A 13,323-nucleotide genomic window follows, 5' to 3' on the forward strand; every position below is an offset into this window, starting at 1 on the left:
TGTTGCCCATCCTATATGAATGTGAACTGCTTCTCTGCCCCCTTCCTAATGGAAAAAAAATGTGTTGACCAGATCAATAGTTGCACACCTCATACCTGAGGCTACTCTACTAAATTTAGCACACCCAACAGAGGAGCAATAAGTGAAGCCACTACCTGTTTATGCTTGCAATAGTTCATTGTCCTATGCCATGATCCATCTGGTTTTGCAAAGCTCATACAGGTGATTAAACACTACTTTGTATTGTTTAAGTCATTTAGAGTTGCACTCATCTCTGTCATTCTTTCCACAATGCAATACTAGTTTTGATTTACCACTCTGGTAGGAAGGGGCTTCCACTTGGCTATTTCTACTACAATAGCTTTTACTCCACAGGTCAAGAGACCAATATAAGTATTCTGCCAAGCTAAGTATTTTTTTTATTAAATATATATTCATAAACTTAGGAACTGACCATTTGTTCATCTGTAGAACCATTAGACCTACCATGAGACAGACCAAGGTCATGAATCCCATATAACCCTCCTGTAACACAGAAGTGATGATGGTGCTTTGAGTCTCCAGAAATCCACACAAACTTAGACCTATAACCAACAGCATTTGTACAAGCTACATACAGCCTGTTTCTGAGGGAAATGTTATCAAGTACATATCCATGGGTTCCTTTAGGGAAGAACTGGAAAATCACTACTTTATATACTTGCCTTAGTTACAGAACCCATTCTTACTGGAACTCAACCCTTCAACCAGTGGGTGTATGGCACTCATATTTGAAACTTGGGCAATAGATCATGAGTTTCACCTGGGACTTCAGCTATCTGTTCTCTTCATTCTTGTTTTCATGATGTCATATCTACCAACTAATGGATAACCTGTGATGAATGCTGGATGTTGAAGACATAAAAGTGAAAATGTACAGCTCTTGACCTCCTGGAACTTTCTTCTTCAACCTTCTCTTGATCACCTTCTCTTGACACCACAGGCCAATACATCTATATATCTATATCTACATATACAGGTATATATAAATGAAGATCAAGAAGTTGTAGATTCTTAGTAGCCAGCATATTTGAAAGTAATAATGACAATAATAATAATGATTACTATCAAGGAATTATCAGGTGTTCTCAGTATTTTACCTATATCATTTGATTCAATGCTCACAACTCTATAAGAGAGGTTTCTTAACTTTGTGGATAGCAAAATTCATTCTTACAGAGGTAGCCAAGGCTTGACCTGTCTCCCTAAAGCTGTTAATGACCAAATGAGTAGAAAAGAGATCAAAAGCAAAAAAAAAAAAAAAAAAAGGTGGGGATAATTTAGGCTGGTTGGGTATTTTATCCAATAGAGGCTAAATTCTCCAAAACTCTTAATTCACAAACAGAGAGTACCCATCTAAACATTTTTTTTTCTCTTATGATTCAAGCCAAACTGGGAATGACAAGGAGTTCAAAACTCAAGAGACTAAGTCACCTAAATCAACCGTTATTCATTAGAAACAGCTGCCATGTACTGAGTCCTGAGGGGGGAAAAAACCCACCATTTTGTACTGAAGGAGCTCACAAGCCTGTTGAGATGAACTCGTATGCTCTAAACAGGCAATGAACCACAGACATCTCCATGGCGTGGTTGTACAGTGTTTCTCAAATTGCAGGTCTCAACCCAATAGTAAATCATGATGACATTTTAACATTTAAACATTTTAGTAGGTTTTTACTATCATTTTAAAAAATGAAGTAGAAGGGAGGGGAAGGATCCAGTCAAAGAACATATATAAAGAACCCATGGACATGGACAACAGGATATGGATTGACTGTGAAAGTCGGAGGAGGAAGAGCAATGGGGAGAAATTGGGACAACTGTAATATAGAACAATAAATATTAAAAATTAAAAAGAGAAGTAGAACATAATTAAAGAGAATTATTATTGAAGAGAAATATAGACTGAATCGCGGTAAGAAGAATAGTTTTTGTGAAATTTTGCCACTTCAGATGAAGTAATATATATTTCTTACTGAGGGCTGTAGTCAAGAAAATTGAAAAAGGTTGCATAGAATATATATATAAATACTTTAACAAACAAACAAGCCAACTTCAATCCAAAAAAGGCACTGAGTCAGCATGACATGAAGAAAAAGTGAATGAAACAAGATTTCCTTGGCTACCTGGAATTGATATAATTAAAAATGTTCCTGTAGCCTAAGGGCTTATATTAATGAAAAATAATAAAGGTAACAGCAAAAACAACAACAACGAAAAGAGCTTAACACTTTTAGACTTTTTGTGATTGTGATCCTCTCTCAGGGCCGCCTAGGAGACCTATGTGCTTGTGAGTGTCCAGAGTCACTTCCCAACACAACAAAAGCCTCCTTCCACCAGCATTCACACATGCTGAGCACTTACCTCTCCATGTGGTGGTTCTGAGGAAATAGCTTTGGTACACAAGCCTGAGTTGGAGAGCTACACATTAACTATGAGGGAGTTAGAGGTGGCTAGCACGGGCTTGAGATACTTGCCAATGCTGCTTAAAGGAAGCCTTGTCAAGACTGCAAATATCATTTTTCATTTCCTCCTGACACCGTTTTAGTTTGCTGCTTGTGTTAGCCACCTAGAAATCCAGGGTGCCTTCCTTAGCAATCTGCTTCACAGCATAAAGTCTCCTGACTTGGGAATTAGTCCACTGTGGGTCAAAGTATAAAATAGAAAGCAGGAAGCATTTAGGTTTTCAAAGCACTTTTTGCTCAGGAAGGGATCTGTATGAGTCATGCTTCACATTAAAACAGACCTTTCCTTCCAAGAGGATTCTGCAAGCTTCCCCTTGCTTATCACTGCCTCCCATATGGAAGCACCAGCAAAAATCCTTGTTATGAACTCCCTAGGGACCCCAAGATCTAAAACAGGGCTGGGCTGTGTGCAGCCTGGAGAAGAGGATATTCATGCTTCTGTTCACCCCTAAGATGCTGCAGTTCCAAAGTCACAAAGCATGTCTATAACACGCAGTTTTATGCTTGATTCATAAACCAAAACTCTGAATTGCTGGAATGTCAGGAACTCAAGTCGCACTGAGCAATCAGACACACAGTCAGAACTGATTCACAAAGGAGGCATTTGAAAACGTTTTAACCACAACTTGTCTGTGCTGTGTCCTTGCTCAGAAGTTTCTTCCCTCCCATTTTGCATTGGCCTGGCTTCTTCTCATCCTCAGACCTCAGCACAAATGTCACCTTGTCAGAAAGCCCCTCCCTGACCACCCTGCCTGAGCTGGGTCACCCAATCAATGCTCTCTCAATGCCTCCTGCTCTTTTCCTTCACAGCACTGATCACGATGAATAATTGCATGCTGTTAGGTATGTTCACTTGTTTACTATCTGCCTCTGCAGGTGACTAGAAGCTGTGTGACAGCCTGTGGGTTCTCTCTGGACACCCAGCACACTGTCCCCAGCACTGGCACTGAGAGGACAGTAAATGTTTGTTGAAAGAGTAAATGAGTTCTCTTTATGAAAATTAAAATTTTGTTACCTGTTTCTTACCCTTAAGCAGTGGGTTGGTATTAAATTTTGAAAAGATAATCATTAGTATCAAAATATTGTGTTTATGTACATCCATGTTCATAGCAGCATTACTCACAATAGCCCAAAGGTGGAAGCAACCCACGTGTCCCTAGACAGATGAATGGATGACCAAAATGTGGTCTATATGTACAGTGAAATAGTGTAATACTCAGGTTTAAAAAGGACATTCTGACACATGATATAACATGGATGAACTTTGAAGACATTAAATAAAATATGCCAATCACAAAAGGACAGGTAGTGTGTGATTCTAGTTAATATGAGCCACCTAGAGTAGCCAAATTCATAGAGACAGGAAGTAAAATGGTAATCACCAGGGACTGGGAAGAGGGGGCATACGGATTTAGCATTTACTAAGTACAGAATTCAGTTTGAGAAAACAAAGAAGTTATGAGACCGATTGATGGTGGTGATAATTGTATAACAATCTAAATGTACCTAATGCCACTGAGCTACACATTTAAGAATGAATGGTTAAGATGGTAAATTTTATGTTATGTATATTTTACCATAATTTTTAAAAATACAATTAAAAATACTGTGTTATTGCACCCAATGCATGCTTTTGGTGTTATGGTAATAGGGGGAATATTTCATATAAATATTAGCATACAAAAACTGAATGTGTCGGTCACAGTAGTGGATGAAAGCTTTGTGTTCTGGCTATGATTCCAGGGGAGACTTCCTCTCCCTCCTTTTCTAGCCAGAGATCCAGTGTGTAGCCTTGTGCCAGACACAGGGTGGCTGTTCAGAATGTTGAACAGATGGCTGGAGGGACAATGGGATGCATGGGTGTACGGACTGGTGGTGAGATAAACAAAAGAATCTTCATAAAAGAAGATGTTGTTCAAAAGTGTATGATGGAAACCAGAATTTATATCATAGATTTTGGCGGCTAGGACACCTTATATCCTCAAATCTCTTCATTCCCTTTTCTAGTGCAAAATATTTAAGTGATTAATATTTTTAAATAATCAAATTTGAGGAGAATCTTACATCAGAAAGACAGAATTTTAAATTCTATTGCACTTTCTGAAAGAAGTGTTTTATTCCCAAAGATTCAAAAGACATTGATGAGTTAGTAATTATTATCCACACTTTATAGGAAACTGGGGCAGGAGGAGATCATTGCTTAAGAGCACACAGCTAAGAAGGGACAGAGCATGTGTAAAGCCACATCCCATGTTGCTAACCAACAGGTTCTCCCAGCTCTTTATATTAAAGAAAGAAAAAGAAGGGAAGGAGAGGGGAAATGAAGAAAGGGAAGAGGAAAGAACCTTCTAGTTCAGCATCTTAAACTTTAAAAGCTGTCATATTCAATTATTTGGTCTATTTTAATGCTCACATTTTAATACAAGCAACTACAAGTGGGGTTTTTGTGTCTTCCTCCCGTCTTGCCAGATGAGGTCCCCTCTTGTTCTCCAGGTGGCCACCCCTCTGCAACTGCCCTGCACACAGGGCCCATGACACACAGGGCCTCCCTCATTTTTCCTGTAACAGAGGATAACTTCCCTTAACATGCCACGATTTCCAGAGGCTGCATTGTTCTCAAATCCCCGTTTCGGAGTTCTAAAAGACTTCATTTCCTCTAACTAGTCTTTCCCCCCATCCCCAGAAGTGGGAGGAACAAAGTCAACTCTTCCATTCTCCTTTGCTCTAGATCACCATCTCCTAAGGAACCTTACAAAATATGCTTCAAGTGGTAGGACACCAATATCCTCAATATAGAAGCTTTCCCATACAGGAACATAAGCTCCCGGGGAGTGGGCTGCAGGGGAGGTAGCAGGGTGAGGGCAAGCACGAGGCGGGAGCAGGGAGAGATCTGTACCAAAGAAAGCCCATGGCAACTTCATCTAGACAATACCAATGCACTCACCAAAAAATCTTCAGGTGCGTCCAACAGTGTCATTGAATTACAATTAATTCTACCAAATGTTTTTTATTATCGGTGTCAAATTAAACCCTTTTATGACATAAAGATTGTATTTCTAAACAGTACTTTTAAAAGGAAAAGAAAAAGAATTGAGGAGAGTGTCTCTCTTTACTAGCACTCTACTGGCTATGAGAAGTAGTTTATCATCCTTGCTGGGGTGTCTGCCTGGTCTATTCTTCAAACAAGTCTGAGGAAGGTTTCCTGTGCCTACGAGAAATGGTATTTGTGTTCCTCTGGGCAGACACCTGCAGTTCTGTGCTCCTATTTAGATTACACTAAACAGACCTTCCTTTCTCCCCTCTCTGAATTCTGGCCATTCTCTAACAATGCAAACCAGATCTCAGGAGTGGCGAGACAGGTCAGACACCTGGGGGCCAGCCACAGGAGCCCCGGGCCCTCACACACCTACCCTTCAGGATCAGATTCAAAGTGCTGGCAATCTCCCTCCTGGCCTGCAAAGCTGAGAAATCTTAAAGTTACTCTTTGGTGCCTTGCCCTTATTATATCAGTCCATTTTGTAAAGAATAAAACAAGAAACATTGAACAATGAAGGAAATGTTGGAGACACCATAGTTTTTGAGCTCTTGGGAACAGTGCAGCTTTGGTGAAGGAGGAATGTCGTAGTCTCTCCTCCCCCCATCCTCCCCACAATCGTATTGAGGTCAGAGTACAAAACCAAAAGCTGTAGATCTCCTCAAAAGAAAAAGAAAAAGGCTTCACTGATGTGGCTCCATTTGCTGGGTGTCGTCCTGCAAAGTGAAAGGTCGCTAGTTCCATTCCTGGCCAGGGCACATGCCTGGGTCACTGAACGATGTTTCTCTCTCTCTCTCTCTCTCTTTCTCCCTCCCCTCCCCTGTCTCTAAAAATAAACAAATAAAATCTTTAAAGAAAAAGACCAGGAATTTCAGGATATTTATTTTTACTTGATACAATTTGCACCTCTATTTTAAACCTTAATAATAAACAAATTTCAAGGAATTCAAGAAGTCAAAAAACAGAAAAATAAACTAATTTTTTTTGTATATACATTTCCACAAAAAGATATCTGCACTTCCATGTTTCTTGCAATATTATTTACACAACCAAGATGTGGAAACAACCTAAGTGTCCAAGACACAAATGGATAAAGAAATTGTGGTGCATACATACAATGGAATATTATTCAGCCATGAAAAAAGAATGAAATACTGCCATTTGCGACAACACAGGTAAAACTTGAGGGCATTATGATAAGTGAAATAAGTTAGACGAAGAAAGGCATATTATTATGTGACCTCACTTACAAGTGGACTCTGAAAATAAAAAAATTCTTTTACATTTTTTTAATGCTCATAGACAAGGATAATAGGTTGGTAGCTGCCAGAGCCAAAGGCAGAGGTGGGAAAATGGGTAGACGTGTCAAGAGGAACAAACTTCTAGTTATAAAACAAATAAGTCATGAGGATAAAGTGTACAGCGTAATGACCACAGTTAATAATACTGTATCACATATTTGAAAGTTGCTAACCAAGTAGACCTTAAAAGTTCTCATAAGAAAAAAATAGTCTGTAATTATGTGTGGTGACAGATGTTAACTACACTTATTGTGGTGATTATTTCACAACACATATAAGTATTGAAGCATTGTGTTGTACATCTGAAACTAATATAACATTGTGTGTCAGTTTTGCCTCAATGAAAAAAAGTAAAATATTGTTCAAGTCAGGAAAAATATATACATTTTCAAATAATATGCTCAATGCTTTTCTTCTGCTATCAACTCTCTACTGCTACAGTTCTACTATCTAAAACATCTGGAAATTCAGGGAAAGTTGTGTATTTATTGTATACTTATCTGACGCCTGAGTTTCAGGACCTCTTATATCTATGTCTTTTTTCAAGGCCTCTGCTTCTTGTTTGCAACCTCTGTCTTGGTTTTCCGTCAAGAACCACTGAATACAACTTCCCACGAAAACAGTTGTGAATAAAATGTAGTCACACTTAAAGTTTTACTCAAAATTACACCTGCCTGGCAATAGTGTTGAAATGGAAGCTCACTTAATGATATAAGAGAAAGTGATCTTTAAAGAACTGGTAAAAGTTCTTAACCAATGACTCTTGGGTGTCCCAAGTGTGGGAAGCTCCTTCCTGGTTTCTCAGCTCTGAGTTAAGAACTGTTGGTTTCTGAGGCCTTGAACTGTGGGCCCAAACCTGATGGGACCCTGGCTTTAAACCCTTCCCTTGAACTTAGGGCTGATGCATAAGATCTGGCAGAGCTGACCCTGCCACCAGCGCAGGGACGGGACTGCTTCTCTACATCATGGACCTAGCTCGAGTCTCTGACACAGTGGTTATCTGCAGGGCATTACTCTTCATTTCTGAGTTAAAATCTCAGTCTCTCCTGTTTACCCTCATAAAGGTCATTTGCTTATGACTTGCTCATCTGTCAAGGTCAGTCCATCCCTGGGTTATAGCAGAACACATGACTCTCACCAGCCTGAGGGAGCTCCTTGTGAGCAGTGGCCAAAGGTACAGACCCCACTGAATGCAGAAGTGACCACAGCTGATTGTGTCACCTGAGCTTTTCTGCCAGCAAACTGTCAAACTGCTCCAGGCTGGAGCCAGGTGGACGGCAGCTCCCCAGAAGCTCCACAAGCTCCTGGAGTCAGGGGGAGAGAGGAAGAGTTGGCACACACTCCCTCTTGCCTGAGATTCTCCTCCTCACCCAGCAACAGGTCCAGTAAGGGTTCCTCCTTCTGGAAACTGTCTCTGCAATTTGTGCTCTCCCAGGCTCCTCTCACAGGCCCCTTCCCCACCCCCCACCTCTGAGATGTCTCCTCCAGGTCCGCATATAAGGAAGAAAGGATAGGAGCCCTTTCTGTTGCATGGAGAGACACACAGCAATAGAATAACCCATGAGTGGTGCTGGAGAATTTTTCCTGTCCTGTGCTTCCCACCCTCTGCCTCAGAACTTTGCATTAGCCCCCATGGTGGAAAGGTGCACTCTCACCCTCCCCACCCACCCCCACACACATACACCTGGCTCAGCTGTGTGACATGCTCTGGACAATGACCTGAGAGCAGACACAATGCCAGCAAAGGTTTTGTTACTGGCTCCCTCTCTTGCACGTCTGCCATCATCACAAGAAGAACGAGCCTGCGGTCCCAGGAGGAGGATGACAGCCCCCAGGGCAGACCACTTCTGGTGGGAGCTCAGGCCCTCAGACTTGTAAGAACTAAGAAAGGGCTGTCCTAAGCTCTTGAGTTTGGGGAAACTTTGTTAGATGGTATTTTGAGGCAATAGCTTACTGATACATCCAATTGGATTTTCCCATTGGGGTGTGGCTTTGGCTTACTGCGCTACAATGTTACTTAAGAATAGAAGAGGCTTTGGAGTCCAAGGTCACTGGAAGAAGAAATATATAGACTTTTACTTATTCTTGGCCCTTTCTGTGGGGTCTCCCTCCCTGAATCTCACATGCCAGACCCTTACATGGGGGAGGAGCTCACACACACAGAGAACCTGAATTTCTTCATTCCTGTTTTCCTTTTGAGCCTAGAAGCTTGCAACATGTCCCTCAACCCTCAAGACCTGATTGGTAACTGACATCTGCTGCTGGGCATGAGCCTGCTGGCCAGCACCCTGGATGCCAGGCTGCAACGCACACATCACCCACAAAGGGTAATAAGAAGGGGCTTCAGAGGGAGGCTCTGACACAAGAGGTCGCCAAGGACAGCGTGGCCAGGCGCTAGTGATACAACAGCTCATTAACAAGTGGGTTCCTTCCCCTTCTTCCTTATACTGCGTTTGAGAAAGGATGGCATTAGGCACTCAAGTGATGAAGACCACCCAGGCAGTAATGCTTTAACACGTGGCTCAGCTCCCCTACCTGTTCTGTCACCACTGGTGTCCTTTCTGTCCCCCAGGTCACAGTCTCTCCTCTCAGGACAGAAGCAGGTCTTAGCAATAGTGTGGTTTTGTTATCATCAATGCTCATTATCTGCACTTCCTCGGCCCAGGCTCTGCTTTTTGGGTCAGCTATTTCTGGCTGGGTCGTACAACCTGGTCCCCACAGCCCAAGCTCTTTAACATACATTATCTCTGGACCTATGTGAAGATTAAGCATCTTTTCCTGAAAAACAAACCTACCACCCCTCCACGGCTCCCATATTTTGTCTGATTTTTGTTCCCTTGATTTCTTTTATCCAAATCCGCAAGACTCTCTGTCCTCTACCTTCACTATCATAAAATCTTAATTTTGGATATTTCCCCTCATTTTCTTCTTTCATTTAGAACAAACGCAATTAGTGTTTCCTCTCTCTCTCTTTTTTTTTTTTTTTTAAGATTCTATTTATTTTTAGAGAGAGAGTAAGGGAGGGAGAAAGAGAGGGAGAGAAACATCGATCAGTTACACAACACACCGAACTGGGTGCATGTGCACTGACTGGGAGTGGAATCAATGACCTTTCGGTTTGCGGATGATGCCCAACCTACTGAGCCACACCAGTTAGCGCCAATTAGTGTTTCCTTGCTTCAACTGCATTCTGCTCCTCCTGAAATCCCACCTGTTCTACAAAGCATTTCATCAGGGAAAGGCACTAATCACCTTGTCCCCATTCTGTATTGAATTATTTATGTCACTCATGCTGCTAGATTTCAAGTTCTTCTGTGGTCAGGAACTTTGCAAATGGTCTGGTTTATTTCCTCTGCTGTGTAGTTCATTTGCTACTCCAAACAGATAGTAATGAGGGAGTAACAATGTGAAACCCAAAGGAATAAAATTCACAGAGAAAAACTGGGACATTGTGAATTATTTGGTGCTTTTCACTTTGAAAGTGCCAAAGAAGTTGCCCCTTGAGTGTTTTGCTCTGAACAAGCCCTGGCATGGAGCTGGAGAGAGTGGGAGGCAGGGAAATCTATGAGGTGAGTGGTCCCTGCACGGGGAAGGGTCCATTCCCTAGGAAGGTGGCACTAGGAGCCGTGCTAATGGCCCAGTCAATGCCAGGTGTAGCATGGGCTCCCAATGACCGGGCACCATGCTAGGCAGCATGTCAAAGGAAGCAAAGCAAGTGTGCATCATCTGTCTCCCTTCCTGTGACTCTCCCACCCCAACCTATCATCTCCAAACCCTCTGTCTTCAGCCCAAGGGCTGGCTACCCACGGGCCCTGCCCTGACATCCACCTAGTTCTGTTCTCTGTGTAGAACCTTTTTTCCCTCCATCTCACCAAAATTCCTCTCTATAAACTAATAGCTGCATTGACTGAGTTGCTCAGAACTTTATAGACTTGGAGCTAACATATTTTGGAGCTTAAATAAATGTCTTTACAGCAGCCCTTCCGTGAAGTAAGTGTTACTATTATCTTTCTTTTACAAATGAGGAAACTGAAGCCCTAAGAGTTCATAACATGCCCGAAGTTACAAACCCAGCTGATGTCTGGACTCAGGTAGTCTGACTCCCAAACCTACTGCTCTTTCCACTGCTCTGCACCCTCCTTCCAGGTGGCAGACCTCAGCAAAGTATTTAGGCAGTGTAGCCCAGGAGAGGTGTAGGGAGGCCTGCCCTCCCAGGAAACTGTCATGAATTCAAATATGACTTATAGGGTGTGTATAATCATACCAACTGAACCAAGTGAGAACGACAGCCACCCTACCTGCAGCCTGTTCTTGCACCCTCTGTTAGTTAAAGGAACAAATAAGCACCAATATGTTTCGTAGCTTAACACCATCAAAATTTATTTCTCACCCAGATCCCAGTCCAACACAAGGGCTCCCTGTTGGCGGCCCCCTTTCATCTCATGGTTTCACCATCTCCTGGCAGATAGGGTGAAACAAAGTGCTAAAGGCATATCTGATTCTTAAAAAACCTCAGCCCAGAAGTGACACGTTTCACTTCCACTCCTGTTCCAGTGGCTGCTCTCTCTGCCCCACCCCCTCGTCCTGTCCTCACAGTTGACCCAGTTTCCTGTGTGGCTGCAGGGGCTTCTCAGTAAATCAGACATACACAGGAGACCACACCCTCACCGGTGCCAGGTGGGACTTCACAGTTGCCTGAGAGTCTGGCATTAAGAGGCAAATGTTGATGACAAATAAACGAGTTAAAGTCCCAACCTACTTCCAAATATGCTAGGTAGCCTTGAGCCAGTTACTCAACTTATGTCTCAAAGGGTCATATCAAGTTACACATAGAGCTCCCTGGCTGGTGTGGCTCAGTCGGTTGGAGTATAGTCCCACAAACCGAAAGGTCATGGGTTCAATCTTAAGTCAGCGCACATGCGTAGGTTACAGGTTCAGCTCTTATTGGTCAGGGCACATGCCTAGGTTATGGTTTTGGTCCTTGGGGCACATATGAGAGGAAACCTATCAATGTTTCTCTCTCACATTGATGTTTCTCTCCCTTTCTCCCTCCCCTCCCCTCTCTCTAAAATCAATAAGCATGTCCTTGGGTGAGGATTAAAAAAAAGATACACATAAAGCATTAAACATTTGGCATATTTTAACTACTTAATAAAATATTAGCTATTATGTTCCTTGTACCCACCTAGTCAGACGGCCTAGGCCAGGGAAATGTCCCCAGACCCTGTGACATTCACTCCTGGCCACTGGAACTGCCTGCATGGCCCTCATTAGAATGGGGAGAAGAAGAGGCACCCTGTGTCTTCTCCACCCTCCTCTGAGGTGACACATCTAAGGACTTGAAGCAGAAACAGATGCAGGAAAAGAAGAGCCATGATGGGGGAACCTGTAGGAGTGAACAGAGGAAGGGCAGTGAGGAGAGAGAGGTCTATGAAATGAGAGACAGGTAGAGCAGGTGGCGGTTGGCTGGGAGTCTCAGGGAGGAGCATGAGCAACAGGGGACAGGAAAGGCATGGAGGTTTGCCCTAGACTTCTCCCAGGCCAGCCCCCATCCACTGCTCAGTGGACATGGATGTGATTTTGGAGGCTGTCCTGTCCAAACTGTGTGGGGTTATGATTTACCCAAGTACCCATCTCAAGACACACTGATGTGAAACTAGACCACCAACTTACACCACACACGAGAATAAACTCAAGATGGATCAAAGACTTAAATGTAAGCCGTGACACCATAAAAGTCCTAGAGGAAAACATAGGCAAGAAAATATCAGATATCTCACGTAACAATCTCTTCACGGATACATCTCCTAAAGCAAGAGAAATAAAGGAAAAAATAAATAAATGGGATTACATCAAACTGAAGAGTTTCTGCTCAGCAAAAGAAAACATCAGCAAAATGAAAAGGAAACCAACCATATGGGAAAACATATTTGCCAATGACATCACAGACAGGAGACTGATTTCCAAAATATATAAAGAGCTGATACGACTCAACATCAAGAAAACAAACAACCCAATTAAAAAATGGGCAAGGGACCTGAACAAATACTTCTCCGAAGAGGACATACAGAAGGTCCATAGACACATGAAAAAATGCTCAACATCATTAGCCATCAGGGAGATGCAAATAAAAACCACAATGAGATACCACCTTACACCAGTCAGAATGGCCATCATCAACAAATCAACAAGCAACAAGTGCTGGCGAGGATGTGGGGAAACGGGAACCCTACTGCACTGTTGGTGGGAATGCAGACTGGTGCAGCCACTATGGAGAACAGTATGGAATTACCTCAAAAGATTAAAAATGGAACTGCCTTTTGAACCAGCGACTCCACTACTAGGATTATACCCGAAGAATCTTGAAACACCAATTCAAAAGAACTTATGCACTCCTATGTTCATTGCAGCACTGTTTACAATAGCTAAGTGCTGGAAACAACCTAAGTGCCCATCTGTAGATGAGTGGATCAAAAAACTGTGG

The sequence above is a fragment of the Furipterus horrens genome, unplaced genomic scaffold, assembly GCF_987537825.1.
Source record: "Furipterus horrens unplaced genomic scaffold, mFurHor1.1.pri manual_scaffold_7, whole genome shotgun sequence".
In the NCBI taxonomy this organism is placed as follows: Eukaryota; Metazoa; Chordata; class Mammalia; order Chiroptera; family Furipteridae; genus Furipterus; species Furipterus horrens.